The sequence below is a fragment of the Benincasa hispida genome, chromosome 12 (genome assembly GCF_009727055.1).
Source record: "Benincasa hispida cultivar B227 chromosome 12, ASM972705v1, whole genome shotgun sequence".
Classification (NCBI taxonomy): domain Eukaryota; kingdom Viridiplantae; phylum Streptophyta; class Magnoliopsida; order Cucurbitales; family Cucurbitaceae; genus Benincasa; species Benincasa hispida.
The window spans coordinates 8,476,768-8,496,057 of record NC_052360.1 but is presented as its reverse complement, the minus strand read 5'-3'; positions in this window follow the sequence as shown (position 1 = coordinate 8,496,057).

Genomic DNA, 19,290 nt, shown 5'->3' with positions numbered 1-19,290 from the left:
CTGACGGCTCTTCCTTATCTTCGGGAGATACATACATATATCTCGATGAGTAATTTCAAGCATCGAAAGATAGTACCAACTCCCGATGACTACATAATATCGGTCAGGAGTTAGTAACCCTAAAATTAAATCTGATTTCAGATCTGAAATCAATCGGCTCTTGAAATCAAATCTACCTCTCTCCTCCGTCTGAACACTTTCCCCTAAGATTGTCGATTAGCATTGAGTTGTTGAACGCCGCCGAACTCCACCTCGCTCTGTTGAACATCACGCTGCCGTCGAACACCGACGATTTTCAGTTTCACAGCTCTAGCTCCCTCTCTCCATTACTCCTTCCCACATTCGAAACCCTAAATCGACTTCCCTCCTTGAAATTTTCGCACCCTTTTTTGCCTTAGATTGTTCAGCCATCCTTGTGTTTCTCTGGCTAAGATGAGATTGCTCTCTTTGTGCTTGATTCTAATGGGTTCATTTCAGTATTCTACTTATTCATTCTGTTAGTGTTTTTAATTTTCTTGGATCTTGTGATGGCATTGTTAATGGGTTCTTCCCGATCTCAATTTTGTTTTTATTTCTTATTATGGGTTTCTTTTTTAATAAAGAGTTGTCTGTAATTTGAGATAATGATGACAATGACATGGTAGCTTAATTTTTGCATTGGAAGTGTTCATGCTCCTTGAATTTGATGACATTTCTATGCTTGTTATGTATAGCTTGAGGATATTTGCCTTTGGCATTATCCAAGATCATTTTGAAATGCTTCTTTGTCTTCTATGTTTTGTAACAGTGATTTTTCCTATCGTTGAGGAGTAAAGCTTATGTGGGATTCTTAAAACTATAGTCATATAAAATATATTTAATGATTAACTATACTGTGTTTAATAACTATTTAGATCTCATTTGATAATGTTTTCATGTTTAGTTTTTTTGTTGATCAAATTCTTAATTTTGGGATCAAACACATGTTACAAGTTGTTTTGGATTACAAATTTGGGTCAGAAAAAGTTTATTTTTAAGAATGAATAAATAATGGATCAAACTTAGAAATAAATTATCGATCGACTATAGAGAAGGAGTACCCAATTTTTAAATGTGACAAAGTTTCATATTAATGATTTCAGACGAACAAGATCCCCATGCAAGAATTGTATGAATTCAATGTGGGATTCGCTAGAGGGTATAGAGCGACATCTATTAACATATGGAATATCCTCCTCATACTGTGAATAGGTATATCACGGAGAGCCAATCAACTTGTCTAGAAATTTTAAAAGACATACAACTTATTCAATACATAATGATGAAGAAACTAACATAGAGTGTAATGTTGTTGAAGAAAATAAAATGTTGAATCTTATAAATGATCTACAAGTTCTAATTGAATGAAGATACAAATGAAGGAAGGATCGAGAATGAACTGTCCTTTAATGGTCAAAAAAAGAGATACCATAAACTTATTTGAGGATTTAATGGCTAAAGCACGTAATGAACTATACCCTAGTTGTTCGCAATTTTCGTCCTTGAACGTTTTAGTGAAGTTGATACATATCAAAGTTCTAAACAATTGGAGTAACAAATCGTTTGACATGTTATTAGAATTATTAAAAGTAGTGTTTCTAGCCGGCACCCCTATAGCTACTTCCTTTTATGAAGTTAAGCAAAAATTGTGTGACTTAGGCCTAGGTTATGAGTCTATTCATGTGTGCAAATATGATTGTGTATTGTATTTGAAAGAATTTGCAGATTTACAACAATGCCTAGTTTGTGGTGAGTCTTAATACAAAGTTAATGATGACAAAGGTAAAAAAATCCCACATAAGGTATTACGTCATTTTTCATTGATGTCGAGATTAAAACGATTGTTTGCATTGAAAGAAAGTCCTTCTGACATGAGATGACGTAAAGATAAGTGAGTTGAGACGGAGGATGTGTTACGACATCCAACTGATGTAGAGAGGTGAAAACATTTTGATCTTGAATTTCCTCATTTCGCTTTAGATCCCTGAAATGTTTGTTTAGGATTAGCTTTATATGGGTTTGATTCGTTTGAAAATATGAGTACTTCGTATAGTATGTGGCTTGTGGTGCTAATTCCTTATAATTTGTTGCCACCTTAAAAATGCATGAAGGAGATAAACTTCTTTATGTCTTTGTTCATACTTGGTTCAAAATCTCCTGGAAAGAAAATTGATGTTTATTTGCAACCGTTAATTGAAGATTTGAAAGAATTATGGACTATTGTTGTGCGAACTTATGGTTGTGTTACCGGTGGGTTTTTTCAACTATATGCGACTTTATTGTGGACTATTAATGACTTCCCTATATATGGTGACTTATCTGGGTGGAGTACAAAAGATTATCAAGCATGTCCCATATGCAAAGAAGATAAATCGTCTTTCAGGATAAGAGGAAAAATAGTATTCATAGGACATTGAAGTTATCTTCTAGAGAATCATAGTTGGCGTAGAAGTAGGTAACATGATGGAAAGTTGAACGGATTGCGTTTGTTGAACTATGTGTCCCATAGCCACATGCAGCATATACATTAATTAATAGTGAACGGATTGCGTTTGTTAACAATAAACTATTATTAATGTACATGTTTGATGTTAGTTTTTTCTTATATAATTATTTTTTAATATTATATATTTTATAATACATCACATAATACATATTTTTCTTTTCAAAAAATAAATTGAGTGTATAATATGACATATTGTAGTTCTATGTGTTTTTATCTTTATTTAATATAATTATGCACTTTAAAATTCAAAATTCCAAATCTAGATTCAACGAAAACATAAAATTATTGTTTTCAGAATCTACAATGTTTAGATCACAAAATTCGAAAACAGTTTTCAAAAACAAAATTCAAATTATATGCCAAATACATATTTGCTAAACTTAGTAAATCTGAAAACATAAAGCATAATTGAATTTTCTATCCAACATATATTTAATTAATTGAATCTACACAATAATGTAATACTAAACTTATATATTTGTTAAATTATGCAATAAAAGTTGACAATGATCCATTTGAAATTGGTGCATACGTATGAATGTGCCTACTTCTATGAATGTCCCATAGCCACATGCAGCATATACATTAACTAATAGTGAACGGATTGTGTTTTGTAAGTTTTTGAAATCAGTGAAATTTTCTGATGGATTTGTTTCTAATATATCATGATATGTGAATGATAAAGATGGAAAAATATCGGGGCTGAAAACACACGACTGCCATCTTTTGCTTTATAGACTGCTCCCTATTGGTATTTGAGCATACCTACCGAAGAACGTGTCCACTGCTATTGTTGAATTATGTGCATTCTTTCACGATTTATGTGCAAAAAAAATATGTGTAAATGATTTGAACAAGAAGACATCATAGTCATGCCTTGTAAGTTGGAGAAAATATTCTCGTTTGTCTTCTTCGATATAATGGTACTCCTTGTTGTTCATCTACCATATGAAACAAAAGTGGTGGGTCCAGTTAGTTATAGTTGGATGTATCCTATTGAAAGAAGTTTATGAATATTAAAACAATTTGTACGGAACAAAGCACGTCCTGAAGGGTCTATAGCGGAAGCATACGTAATGAATGAATCACAGAATTTTTGTTCATGACATCTAAGTGAGATTGAAATGAGATTCAATAGAGATGAATGAAATGATGATAACAATCTCGATCATGATATATTTGGTGAATTTGAATTATTTAGGCAGAGGGTACGACCATTAGGGGCGTCAACTTTATGGATACTATCGACGGAGGAAAAGCTATCACACATTGGTACATTTTTAACAATTGTAAAGAAATAACAAATTATCGCAAGTACATTTCAAACTATATAATTTTCTAAGTTCTAAGATAAATTATTTGATATAACTTTCAATGATCAATTATAGACAACACTTGAGGCTAATTTGTCATGAAGAACAAAGTGCCTCTGACTTATATAAAAAACATCAACACAAATTTTCTGATTGGTTCATATCTCAGGTATACATAGTATTGGAAGTTGATAGGTGATTCATTTTTTATAGTCATTTTTAACGTTAATGAATTATCAGGTTCTAAAACTGCGCGAGAGAGAAGATCTCTTTGATGATTTCTTTTCACTTGCAATGAGACCTTCGTTTGAGGTACGCTCTTACAATAGATGCATTAATGGTGTACGATTTCACACTGTAGGGCGTGATAATCATCAAGCTACATAAAATAGTGGAGTTCTGGTGGTGGAGAGATCAATGAAAATGGAAGTGTGGATAACAATTTGTATGGTGTCATAGACAAAATATTATATTTCCAATATACGAACAGAAGACGTGTTTTTATATTCAAGTATAGACGGTTTGACACGTATAACAACAAAAGTAATAGGACACACGTAGATTTAGGATACAAATTGATCACCACATCGTGCTTTTGGTATGTTGATGAGCCTTTCATCTTTGCTATCCAAGCACAACAAGTCTTTTACCTTAACGACATAAAAAATGGTAGCAATTGGAAAGTTGTTCAAGTAGTCCAAAATAAGTAAATATGGGATGTACCAGAAGTGGAGGATGCTGAAAATGAACAACTAGATTTATTAGAAATTGTCAATGGAGTTCAAGTGGATGAAACCATTGAGTAGGTTAATTTATACAGAGTTGACGTTGATCCTACAGTTGTGGAACAACCAATTATTCAACATGCTGGTGATGACTTCATAAAAGATGATGAAGAATAGTTATCTCCCAATAACAGTTCAAGTGCTGACAAATAATTTGATTTAGATGACGATGATGACTAATCATATATCTATTCAATTCTCTTTCTCTCTTTACACATATTTAATATTGATTTTATATTTTTGTATGTTTTGTGTTTATATAGATACGATGTCAACTCCTAATAGGAAACATGAGGCAGAGGAAGAATTCTGGGAGCAAGAGATATATTTAGGCAACACAGGATATTCTGTAGATGACACTTCAAGTAAGTATTTGTACATATCTTCTGTTGACCGAAATACATCTTAAACTGTTTTACATTTTTTATTCCTCATATAGTAGCTCTTCATCCACTCGGAGGAAACACAAGCATTCTCGAAACATCGAGTCGGAAAAATATACGCAAAAACATGGGAGAATTCCAATCGTGATCAAAGAGGGGGAGAAGAAGCCGATTTGTCAACATTCGGTACGATTTAGTAATGCGATTGGTGTCGCCGTCAAATTTGCATTTCTAGTAGGATGTCGTACTTTCACTGTTGTTCCAAACGAATTTGTAGAATTGGCTAAGAGTCAGTTGTTGGTAAGTTTATAAGTTTGTTCTTTTAGATTGTAATAAACATCATATATACTAATTATTCCTTAATTCTTTTTGTAGCCTCATTTCGTGCTTGATGACTGTCAAAGTATGTTGTAGGGTTGTTGATTATATATAAAAATATTATTTTGTCTATATTAAGTGTAATATTTATACATAATGAATTCGCATATCAAATGAGTGTTAAGGATATTTAGACGAAAAGTATGTATGTAGTTGAAAAGGATGTAACATATAACCAAAAAACCATAAAGTGAACAAAAATTTCCTGGAACATTTTCCAGCAAGAATTAGTGAAAAATAGAAATTTGTTCTCTAATTATCCTCTAAATTTAGAAGAAATAAAATGAAACTGCTGAAGAAATGTAGTAACATTCCATTGGCTGTTACGATGACAAGGGAGATTTCATTTAAAAAAAGTTATGACATAGTAAAAATATAGAGCAATAAGAAGAATAAGGAGAAAAAGAAGAAGATAATAATGAAATTCATGGAGAAAAATTAACTAGAGTCAAAAGCTTTGATTTCACTTTAGTTTCTCATTTTATTTAACCATAATTCTAAAAAAAAAAAAAAGGTAATTAGTTAATTGTTGTTCATTGCCCAAAAAAAGAAAGAAAGAAAAGTTTTAAAAATTAAAAGAAAAAAATTGCAATCCGTATTTTATTTCAAACAAAGGTGAGTAGAATTATTAAATAAAAAAATTCAAAATAAAAATAGTAATCATAAAAACATATTATTTAGAGTTAAAAAAACTGTATCAAATACTCGGACATACGAGTTCAACTCTGCATCCTAAACACAAATATATAAACTCAAATCAAATAAGTCTATATCCCAAACATAGACACATGCACTCCAGACATTCTATCTCAACTCTGCGTTTCAAATAGCCCCTTAGAATTGAGCTAATTTTGCTATTTTAAATACCATAAATGAAAATGTGACAATAATTAAATGAAAGGCAACTATTAATATCTATTTGTTCTAATACATTTGTCTGTTTCCTATTTTTGGCTCTAATTTAATGCAATATACCTGGATTACAGCTCATTGTTGTGTTCTGGGTCTGATTTTAATTTAAAAGATTAATCTTTTTAATAATATTTAGAAAGAAAAGAAATAACATTATTCTTTTTTTACGGACATTATAACAAAGAACAGAAATCAATGATAACGTATTTTTTTCTTTGAGAAATTATTGTTTTGTTCCGTTGTTCTAATAGTAATGGTTTTATTTATTTATTTATTGAAAAGAGGTTTTATTTAATAAAATATTTAGTGACATATTGAATGATAATGGAGAATAATCAATATAGGAAAAAAATTGTTTAAAACTTTTTGTTCTAATAGGTTCAATGAAAAAAGAAAAAAAACTGCCCAATAAAGAATGTATTTATTATTTTTAAATAGAAAGTTGTTTCTAAATATAAAGTTGAAACAGCTCTCAAAGTACTTTATTAGTTGATATTTCTTTTTAATTTAGAATCGCATGTGTCATCAAAGTGACTTGAATTGCATGGATAATTTGACATAACAAAAATAAAAGTATTCCATGTGTTCAAGGTGAGAAAAATGGATTATTATTTCACATTTCCTTTGATAATCAAGGGAAATTTGAAAGTTAAGCTAAGTGATAATTTTAATTAATCTTTTTTTTTAGGAAATGATTTTCAAAAGCAAAAGATCAAGCGTACAAAATAGAGATATAAGAGTGTGGTTTGAATTTTTACTTTACTTCAAATCACTTTAGTAAAAATATATTTAATAATTTACCTATAAAAGAAAGTATCTAATAACAAAACATTTTAAGGGAGTTTGGCTCACCAACATTAGTTGAGCTGAGTTGGTTTGGTATAATATACCAATTCAATGTTCGGCTAACCAACTTTAAATGTTGGAAGAGTTGAGTTGGTAAAATTTACCATCTCACCCCAACCTTCCGCTTCTTCCAATGTTTTCAATGGCTCCACTCATTGGCTACTGTCAATAACTATCGTTGTCATACTTTGGGAACCAACTCCGAGCTCCAACAACCACCTCCGATGACAACTCCGACGACCAATTCCAGGTTCTAGCAACCACCTTTGATGACAACTCCGGTGACCTAATTCCGACGACCACCTTCATGCAACCAACTCTAACGACCAATTTTGGATTTCGGTAACCACCTCCGACAACAAACTCCGATGGCCAACTTCGACAATCACCTTCGTAGACTTCGACAACCACCTCTGTCTATAAACTCCGACAAAAAACACCTTCGATGATCAACTTAAATGACCACCTTCAAGCAAGCAACTCTGACAAACACATTCGATGACAACTCTGGTGACCAATTCCTGGCTCCAACAACCACCTCCAAATTTAGAGGAATTGAAAGTGAAATTATTGAAAAATGTGGTGACATTATGTTGTTGCTAAGATGATGGGGGAGGTTCAATTAAAAAAAAAATCGATGACAAAGTAAAAATGCAGAGCAACAATAGGAAGAAGAAAAAAAAAAGAAGATGATGATGAAATTCCTAGAGAAAACTTAGAAATCAATCAAAAGTTTTGATTTATTTTTGGTTTCTCATTTCATTTAACTATATTCTTGCAAGAAACGTGGTGGGTTAATTGTTGTGCATTACCCAAAAAGAAATAAAGAAAGAAAGAAAAACTATAAAAAAAAAAAAATTTAAAAAATTAATTCATATTTCATTCAGCAAGTTTGAAAACGAATATAGTCATCATAAAAGCATATTATTTATAGTCAAAAGCCTGTACCAGATATCTCAGACATATGAATTCAACTCTACACCCTAAACACATACATATGAACTTAAACCAAATAACTTTGCACCCAAAACACAAACATATGAACTCCACAAACATATGAACTCACACATAATATCTCAATTTAGCCTCCCAAACAACTCATTTGAGAAATATTGCCAATAAAGTATTTGAGCCTAAAATAACTTATAGATGTCATCATACAATCTTATTCATGATAGTCTAAAACATACAATTTTAAGTGAAGAATATTACTTCTACCCAAGGTAAAATTTATTTTTTACTATGATAAAAGAGAAATAAAACATTAATAGTTTTTACAAGCTTAATTTTAAGATATAACAAAAAAACAGAGTTGATAATTGCACTACTTCCACTTCTAATTTTCTTCTTTCAGTATTTACTTTTTACTAATAATTTAAATATCAAGCCAATTTTTTAAAACTTAAAAAAATAGCTTTTAAAAAATTATTTTTGTTTTGAAATTTGACTAAGAATTCAACTATTGTACCGTTGTACTTAAAAAAATATGCAAATCATGGTAAGAAATTGGAAAGAAATAGGTCTACTTTTCAAAAACCAAGAACAAAAAACAAAATGATTACCAAATGGGACTAAACTATGATGAAATTTTTGAATTTTGAGGGGCAACATTGATGAGAATCTATATATAAATCAAGGTTGTTTTTCTTAAAAGAAAAAAGAAAGAAAAGAAAGAAAAGAAAGAAAGAAAACAAAAGAAAAAGAAAGGAAAAATAGAAAGGTATATTGAAGGTTGAAAGAAATGAGTGGGAATAAGGCATGTCAAAGAAAAAATGATGATAAAATTTCAGTTTCAATATGAGTATGAGTTGGAATGTGGAGAAGACTAATTATTCAAACCAAAACTCTTCTACTTCTTTTCAATTTCTTCATCTTTTCAACACTTTTTTGGACCTACATTTTAGGTTAAAATATTATTACATTCTTTCTACTCTCAAATATTCAAATTTAGTCTTAGCATTTTTTTAAATTAATTTTTATCAAAACAAATAAAATAAGATTAATGATTTTCATTAGGCACCAAGTGAATATTTTTTAAAAATTTATAAAGAAAAAAAAAAGTTAATAGAGATTAAATTCAGGAAAATTATTTTAAATGACAAAACGGCTGAAAACAAATATATTAAATTGTCATAGTCTATCAGTGATATATGATAGTAGTTTATCAGTGACAGTGACATTTTGCTATATTTATAAATATTTTAGTTCATTTTACTTTATTTGAAACAACCTTCAAATTTATTTAGAAGAGGTAAACATAAACTAAGAGTAGAGACTAATTTTAGAATTTATTGAAAGTATAGATACTAAATTTGGTCACATTTGAAAATAAATGAATTAAAATATATCTCATTTTATAATGACATTTTTTTTTTAACTTTTAACTATATACGATGAAGCTCAAACTTCAGATTTCGAGATTAATAGTACCTATTTATATTTTAGAATTTTTTTTTTTCACTTAGTCTCTAAAAAGTTGAATAGTGAATTGTGGTTGGTTTATAGAGAGTGAGAGAAAGAGGTGAATGTGGGACAAAAGGAGATGTTGGTTTGGGCTTCCTTTGTTTCTATTCTTTTTATGACATCTTAAATTCTTTATCTTACTTTTCCTCCTTCACTTTATATTTGTTTCCTTCTAAATCATTTTGGATCTTCTTGGATGGAGGCCTTTAAAACACTGCTCACACTTTTTTTTTTTTTTTTTAATTTCTTTTTCCCATTTGTTTGTAATGATAAGATTCTATTTCTTTTTTTTTAGTTAAATTATATAAATTAACTGTAAACTCCGTATTTTGTGTGAAAAATATTTAAAATATATTCTTAAAACTTTTAAAATAATTTCAAAATTACTCATACTATTAGCTTTGAATGGAAATCATTAGTGTTTTGTGTCAAAAAATATCATTAAACTTTCAAAAGTTTCAAAAATAACTTTAAATTTAAGGAAAAGTCAATAATACCCTTAGTATTATATGAATATATACCATTAAATATCATCTTACTTCTCTCCCTATTTTTTCTCTCCCCTCTTTTTCAATACCTTCTTACTCTTTTTTTATTATTATTATTATTAACTTTTTGACATTTGTTTATCTAAAAAAAGAAAATAAACAAATAAAATTGCCCACTTCAATTAATGTGTATGAACTAAGAAGAAAAAGAATAATGGAAGCACCAACTCCAAACTTTTTAAACTTTTTTTCTTTTTTGAAAGTTTAGATTTTTTTTGCAACAAGGTATTTAACAATTTTCGTTTATATACTAACAACAAGGATATTTTTTAAAACTTTTTTAAGCTTAAGAGTAACTTTTGAAAGTTCAAGGTTTTTTTTTTTAAAAAAAAAAAAAAATAATAAAAAAATAAAAAATTGATGGTTTCCATTCAAAATTAACCGTAAAGATATTTTTGAATTATTTTTGAAAATTTTAAAAGTTCAAAGATATTTTTGAGATAGTACAAAATTTAAGGATATTTTTCTTTATGATTGGTTTTTTTTAATCAAAACGAATAACATATTGAGATTAAACTATACTCATAATCATTCGTAATTATGAATTAACAGTTATAACTATTTGGATTTTGAATATTACATTCGCAAATACTATTTTCAAAATTAATTTTATTTATCATGTTATATGCTTTCTAACCATTGTTTTTTTTTTTTAGAGAAAAGTATCTCTTCCCTAGGTTTTGGGTCTAGTTTCTATTTGGTCTCTACGTTTTAAAATGTTGCATTTGATCATTAAGTTTTAGTTTTGTTTCAATTCAGTCCCTAAGTTTCAAAATATTATAATTTTACCTTTGAGATTTGAGTTTTGTTTCAACTAGTCCTTAGGCTTCAAGATTTTACATTTTTAACCTCAATTTCTCATTAAATACTCACCTCCAATCATTGACGTCGATTTCTATAAATTAATTTAAAATAATTATGAAGTTAAATTTTTAATTTTAATTTTAAAACTAATAAAAAACAGTGAAACTTAATTAATTATAATTATTATAATTATTTTTAATTTATTAACATAAATTAACATTAAAAACGAAAAATGAGTATTTAGTAAATCATCGAGGTTAAGAGAGTAAATCTTAAAACATATAGATCAAATTGAAACAAAACTCAAATGTTAAAGGTAAAATTGTAACAATTTAAAATCTAAGAACTAAATTGAAACTAAACTCAAGACTTAAGGACTAATATGTAACATTTTAAAACATAGAGACTAAATAAAAACTAAACATAAAATTTAGGGACCAAAAATGTATATTTTTAAATATTTTTATTAAGACAATAATAGTTTTCAAAACTTTCTTTTTATTTTGAAATAATGAAGACTATTTTTAAATAAAATTTGAAGAAAGTAAGTACAATTTAAAAAAAAAATCAAACGGGTGATCTCACCCAAGAAAAAATAAAAAACCAAAATGATACTTTTTGTGCTTCAAGAAAAAACAATACAACTGGTAAATAAAAATATTTATAATATTTGTGTAAATATCATTGGATTTAAGATTTATCATGTGAGTTAATATAATATGAGCATTGTTTAACTGACATAAAATTTGTATTAATAATCTGAAAATCAAAATTGAAAATTGATTCTACTCTTCTACATATTCGTAAAAAAAGAAAAAATAAAAAAGGGACTTGCCTGTGTGGTGAAAATTAAATGCTTGTAGGAATAGTTGGTACAAATATTTAATACTACTTTATTATTATTGTACTAAAAAACTTGAGCCTTGTGATGAAGCCAATAAATATAATTAATGAATATACTTTGAAATGATATATTTGAAATTGTTCTTATTAGAAAATGTTCTTATATTTATGCTTATTTAAGAGATTCAAGAGCTAAGATGGACATGGTTGGGGTTAGGCCCATTACTTAAGTTTTAATAGAAGCCCAAGCCCATTTATACTTCCATCATCACTTTACTCATGGACTCCGGGCTTTTTAGTTTTTAATGCATGAGAAAAGAGAGACAAATTTGAAAACATTCCTAAAAATAATTATTTAAGTTGATTAAATTAAGGGTTTAGTCCTTTAAATTTGTGTTTACCTTTAAATTTTAAAAAATGAACTTGTAATTCATGTCTAATCAATTCCTAAATTTTATGTATAATATTTACTAGGAAACTTTCAATTCTACATCTATAGATATTTTAGGCCATATTTGAAAATCATTTAGGTCTCATTTGATAACCATTTTTACTTTACAATTATTTAGGATTGAGTTTCGTGTAAAAGTTTGATCATTATTAACCGTGAAATCATTGTTTTCAAAATACACATTTTATATATAATAACTAACTTACTTTATTTATTTAAAATTATTATGTAATTAAATTACAAGTTTAGTCCTTGCACTTTTAGGTCCTATTTGATCCCAACATTAGCAAAAATACTTTAAATCTATATTGAATAGATTAACCCTAGGACCATTCATGCCTAATTATCAAGAATAACATACCAGGTTCCATTGAAAATTTGATGATGGACATAAAGTGGCTATTGTCTTCCTCAACCAAAACTCCGAATGCCCTTAGTTGGATATTCTCTATATGGGATTCAAGAAAGACTTAGTGCATATTGTTTTAGTATATTGGAGACCATATGTCACACCTCCTCCCATACTACTCTCTTAGCTCAGGCAAGGACATGATTGTAGCAGTTATCAACCCTTTTATGACACTTACTGCTTACTAATTCTATTTAAATAATCTAATAACAACATGCAATCTCAAACATAGAGGCTTCCACTAAGGCCAAACAACCATTAACCATTAAACACAAAACATTACAGAATTTACAACACAAGTCTCATAAGTCCCAACTCCCAAACTTAGTCCCTACATGCAACAACTACAACATATGTACAAATATTTACAATAACCACCTAGCTGATAAGTTACTTGAACTCTTGACTTTCTGTGGCAGAGCAGATGCAGAGTTATCTTCGGAGGTTTTGACTGCTACCTGGGGAAAGAAAACATTTAAAAACAGGGTGAGCTACTAGCTAAGTGAGTGACTTAAGAAATAAAACAACTTCTCATGCTTAAGTCTTAATAAAGGGATCATATTGAAAATAAGTCTTTACAGTAGCCCTGTACTGAAATGTAAACTTTCCAAGCATTAAACATGTAAAGTTGTTATCATCATACAACATTAAACTGATCTTTAGTTGAAAGTAACCTGCTATGGTTAAATCCCAACGTCAAGCCTTAGTCAAGACAGAATACTTTTGCTCAATCCCTCGACGTCTAACTACCTACGTGCACGTGGTTATAACTAAGTACCATCATACCTTAGGTACTATAGCTCGGGTACATTCTTCAAGTCTTTCAGTATCGAGTCTGAAGTAACATTAGTCATACTAAGACTTACTCTTTAAAGCATGTATACCTAAACGCATGGTAACATATCTTTAAAGGCTCTAATGCATGCTTTGTGCATATGAACACACACATAAATAGTTTTACAACATTATTTCATACATGGCATGCATTTGGAAAACATAAACTCATAGTTTGCTTGGAAAAACTACTTTGTAAAATAGCTAGCATGAGAATAATCTTTCTTAAAATCATGGATTTTTAAAAACATTATAAATACTTAGTCACTCACAACTTTAGGGCTATTTCTTAAAGGTTGATATGCTTCTAGCAATGGTGTCAATCTTGTGGACACAATAACATATATTTAGCTGCTAGCAACGGTCTCCCTTTTGAGACTAACTCTTAATTAAGCTTGCATTTAGCCTTCTCTAGAAGACTTTCACTCAAACGCATACTACCTATAGGTTAAGCACTTAGAAATTTTCCTTGAGATTTAGGTTCTTGCTATGCGGGCAACATACCTCACAAACGCATTCCCATTATACAACAAATACTTACTCTAAGTGTTCCTTCAACTGCACATGGTCATTCACATAGGCACCTATGCATCCTAGTCCCCAACTTAAGTCTTCTCAGCCCAAACATTAGGTTAAACGTATAGAGTGCTCAACCTTCCATCTACTCGTGCGCCTACTGTGAGCTGTCAGCTTACTCAACCCAAGCAATTGCTTGCTTGTTCATAGAATTCCAGATTCGACTTACTTCATTAATAACTCAAATTCTAAAGCTCATCTCAAGAAAATTTCTTTTACAAACTTGTTTAGGATTGTCTTAGGAAGCTTACCTTGAATTTCAGCTTAAAACTCTTTGTGGTTCATCCTAAAGTCTTAATTTTTCATCGACGGCTCAGAATCACTCGTGAACTGAACCTCTTGTCACTTTCGTCCTTCTATGGCCTTATTCTAGTGAAATCTTCTTTCGGCAGCATTACCTCTAAAACTAGACTCATAGAGCTTTTCAAAGACACTAAGAACTCTCAATTTGCACAGAGGAATTGTTCAAACTGACCTTTTGAAGTTCATCCTCTCTTTTATACTACCCCTCCATCGTTTATCATAAATGCTTAGCATGAAACCTCCACCTCGAGTGGGTTTAGTTCAGAAGATTAGGATAGCTGGTGCCCCTAATCGGTGGTTTAAGACTGATTACTTCACCTATTATCAATGCATGTCTTCAGCTAGGTTCAACGCACACCGTAGTTCACACCCAAACCTACTCCAACGCATATGCTTTGTGCCTTGGCCTCCTCTTGGCTTCAATCATCATCACAACTCCAACCCTTTCAGTTTTGCAAAGCCTGACCAATGCAAGCTCTACTCATCGCATGCCAAGCTTGATAACCACATACCCAGACATCGCCCAAGCCATTGCTTTCTTTAACACCCGAGGCTTGTCTTGTCGCAACCCCTATCACATGTTAACCTCTAAAGCCTTGTCCACGCGCTACATCTTAATGCACAACCTTGCCCTCGCTTCCCCTTGCGTGTGTGTGCTACGCTGAATGCCCAGTCTTATGCCAATGCCACAACTTCATCAGCCATGCGCCCTCTTTTTGGCAACGCTCAACATCCTCTTGTCACACACATACTAACCCCACAAGACTTGGTTGCCACATGTCTTGTCCACACATGGGTTGCTTGCGCTCAACATGGCTTCTCTTGGTGTGCGCATCCGATGAATGGTTCCTCCTCACTCGGCCACACTTGGCTTCCTTAAGAGCCCAACTAACTTTAACAAATAAGTAAGGCCAACACCCATGGCTCAACTCCAACGCCTAACACAAAGCTAACTTATGGCTACACATTAGCAGCACCCACTTTCTAGCTTCACCCAAGAGTCAAGCTTCCAAACTTAAACATTTTTTCTAACTCTTCACCCACTTCCCTACAATTAAACATTAGTTTTCACCTTAACCTACTCACCATACCGGTCTCAGTAGTAAATATACACAAGTAGGAAAATTAAGGTTCAGGGTTTACAGTATAGCCCTAAGATCTCTTTATATCCTAGTTCAATTAAGGTTCCCATTAAACCCTAACTAGGAATGAGCTTCTATCCATTAAGTTCATACTTAATTAGGAATTTAGAGTCTTAATTAATTAGATCACATAATAGGGCCTAATCTAATAAAATAACCCAATGTGATAAAATATTAATCCACATACATAGCCCATACTTTAATTAAACATATTATTTTAATAATAGAACTCCCTTTTAGTTCAATATGGTTCATCTTCTGTATTAGCACGTAATCAAAGCGACTTTTGTCACTACCCTTGGAACTAAACCTTTCTTGATCACCAATTCCAATACGTTCAATGACATAGATGAAGTATGGATGGATAACATGGAAACTACATGCAAACTGATCTAGATCATGCTTGTTTCCATTTGGTCCAAATTCCTTAATGAGATCATTCTTAAAAACTTTATGCTAAACCATATGCATGATAAACAAAAACCATCAACTTTATTATATATAGAAAATAAATTAAGGTCAAAGAACATCCTGAATAATAAACTCCTAATAAACCATGGAATCGGAAAAATGACTAATACCCATGTGAGCAACATGCTCATGAAAAACTTTAGGTTGTAAACCTTTAGTCAATTTATCTGCCACTATCGAGTTTGTTCCTATTTGTTCTATCGAAATTTGATCATGCTGAACTCTTTCTTTAACAACCAGAAAATTCACGTTTAAATGCCTTTACTTCCTATTGCTTCTGTAGTTGTTGGAATACATCACTACCAACTTATTGTCACAAAATAATTTTAGTGGTCTTTCTATGCCGACCACTATCCGTAGTCCAGTGAAAAAATTTTGCAACCATATTCCATGATTGGATGCTTCATAACATGCTATAAACTCCACAGCTATGGTAGAAGAAGCTATAAATATTTGTTTAACACTTTTCCAGAATACAACTCCTCCAGCCAACATGAAGATATAGCTTGGAATGGATCGCAAAGTGTCTTGGCATCCAACATAGTCGGAATTAGAATACCCAATGATCTAAAAAACTTATGATCTCTGATAAGTGAACATATAATTCTTTGTTCTCTATAAATACCTTATAACCCGTTTGGCTACTTTCCAATGATCCATCCCCAGGTTGCTCAAATATGTGCCTAGCACTCCAATTATGAATGCAATATCTAGACACATACATACTTGAACATACATTAGACTTCTAACAGCCAATGCATAGGGAACCTTTTGCATCTCCTTAATCTCGAGTACAGTCTTGGGGCATTGACCTAAATGAAATTTCTCACTTTTAGCGACAAAGGCATCTCTTAGTGCACAATCAAAATTTTTTCAACCTAGTTCTTTTGAGAAAATCTCAAAATATCTTGAGAAAAATCTCGTGGTATTTCAATTCCTAATACAAAAGAAGCATCACCAAGATTCTTCATCTTAAAATTCTTTTTGAGAGACCTCTTAGTGTCATGCAATAAACCTACATTATTACTTGGTATGAGTATGTAATCAACATATAACACTAGAAAGATTGATTTACTCCCATTGAACTTGGGATATACACAAACTTCCACTATATTCACCTCAAAACCAAAGGAGGTTATTACATCATTGAATTTGTGATTTCATTGACGAGAGGCTTGCTTGAGTCCATAGATGGATTTCTTCAATTTGCACACTATAGACTTTGAATTACCAAACATAAAGTTTTTTGGCTATACCATATAAATCATCTCATTAATGTTCCCATTGAGAAAACTAATTTTTACATCCATCTAGTGTAGCTTTAAATCAAAGTGAGTTACCAGTGGCATGATTACCTTGAAAGAGTCTTTCGATGAAACCTAAGAGAGTCTTTATAATCAATGTCTTCTTTTTTAGTAAAATCCTTTGCACCAAGACGAGTCTTATATCTTTCGATATTTTCATATGAATCTCTTTTTATTTTAAATATCCATTTACAAGCTATGAGTTTCATTCCTAATGACAATTCAAAAAGTTTCCTTTCATGGATTTTACTTCCTCTTCTATAACATATCCACTTTTGAGAGTTAGAGCTTTGTGGAGCTTGTTGAAAGTTGATTGGATCATCCTCTATTACGCCAACATCATCCTGATATTCTTGAAGAAATACAATATACTCATCTGGAATTGTACTTCTTCTTTCTCTAGTAGATCTCCTTAGTGGCACTTCTTGAAGTTATTGAGTTTGAACTTCAAGTTCAACAACGGGGACTTCAATGTCATCTTGTTCTATAATTGGTTCAATAGTGAAGTCAAGAATTGAAGCTGAACATAATTTATAATTACATTAGGAAAAGAAACTAATTCCTCTTCAAAGACAACTTTCCTTATGTTGACTTCCACCCGAAACTCAACATTCTCAAAGAATCTAGCATTTTCCATCTCAAACGATGATCTAGAAGTGGGATCATAAAACTTGAATCCCCAAGAGCACTCATGATAGCAACTAATAGTTTTTTAGTCCAATTTTCTTTCATTAGGCCTGGAAGGCCTAACCTCAGCTGGACAAACCCCATATGTGAAGATTCCCATTACTAGACTTCTTTCCTGTCCACAGCTCATAAGGGATTTTAGCTATCGCTTTACTAGATACCCTATTAAGGATATTTGATGCAGTCTTTAGTGTCTCAACCCAGAGGGATTCTAGTAGAGAAGAATGACTAATCATACTTCTTACCATATCATTAAGTGTTTTATTTCACCTTTTCGTCATACCATTCATGTTGGGTTTGCCTGGCATAGTGTATTGCGGAACGATTCCACATTCCTTTAGGTATTTGACAAAGGGCCTTAGACATTATTCACCTGATCCATCAAATCTACCGTAGTATTCACTAGCACAATTAGATTTGACATCCTTAATTTTCTTTCCAAGTTGAAGTTTGACGTCAACTTTGAAAGACTTAAAAACGTCCAAAAATTGAGACTTCTCATGAATTAAATATAGGTATCTATATCTTGAATAATCTTCTATCAATGTAATAAAATATTGTTTTCCATTCCAAGAAGTCATAGGGAATGGACAACAAATGTCTGTATGTATTAGTTTTAAGACGTCTGAGCATCTGTTAGCACCTAGTTTTCTTATGTTTGTCTGTTTTCCCTCCATACAAACGTCAAAGTTACTTAAATCAAGGGATCAAGAATTTCATCTAACATAAGTCTTTGAATTCTCTATTTAGAGATGTAACCTAAACGCTTTTGCAATAACATAGTGGAATTCTCATTTAATTTACGCTTTGTACCACATGAATTAGATAATAGGATCTTGTTAAATGAAGCAAAAGAATTAAGCATCTATAGATTATCAATTAAAGAATTGGTACCAATAAGCTTGGGATCTTGAAAAAAAACTAACTTTATTAATTCCAAAAGAACACAAAAAACTAAATTTATCCAAACTAAAAAGAAACTAAATTTTGTCTAAATAACTGTACAACAAAAGTCTCATTCAAATCCAAATAAAAACCAGTTTTTAAATGTAATCTAAAATTCTCAATAGCTTCAACTGGAATTGCTTTGCCGTCGCCCACATAAATGAATCTTTCAACATCATTTAGTAATCGGCTCCACAAGCAACTCTGTATTGATATACTTATGTGAGTAATAGTACCAGAATCTGTCCACCAAATATCTGTAGGTACAAAAGCTAAATTAACTTCAGAACAAATCAAAGTAAGGAATTTACCCTTCTTTACACACCATTTGGCGTATTTGAGACAATTTTTCTTGAAGTGACCTTCCTT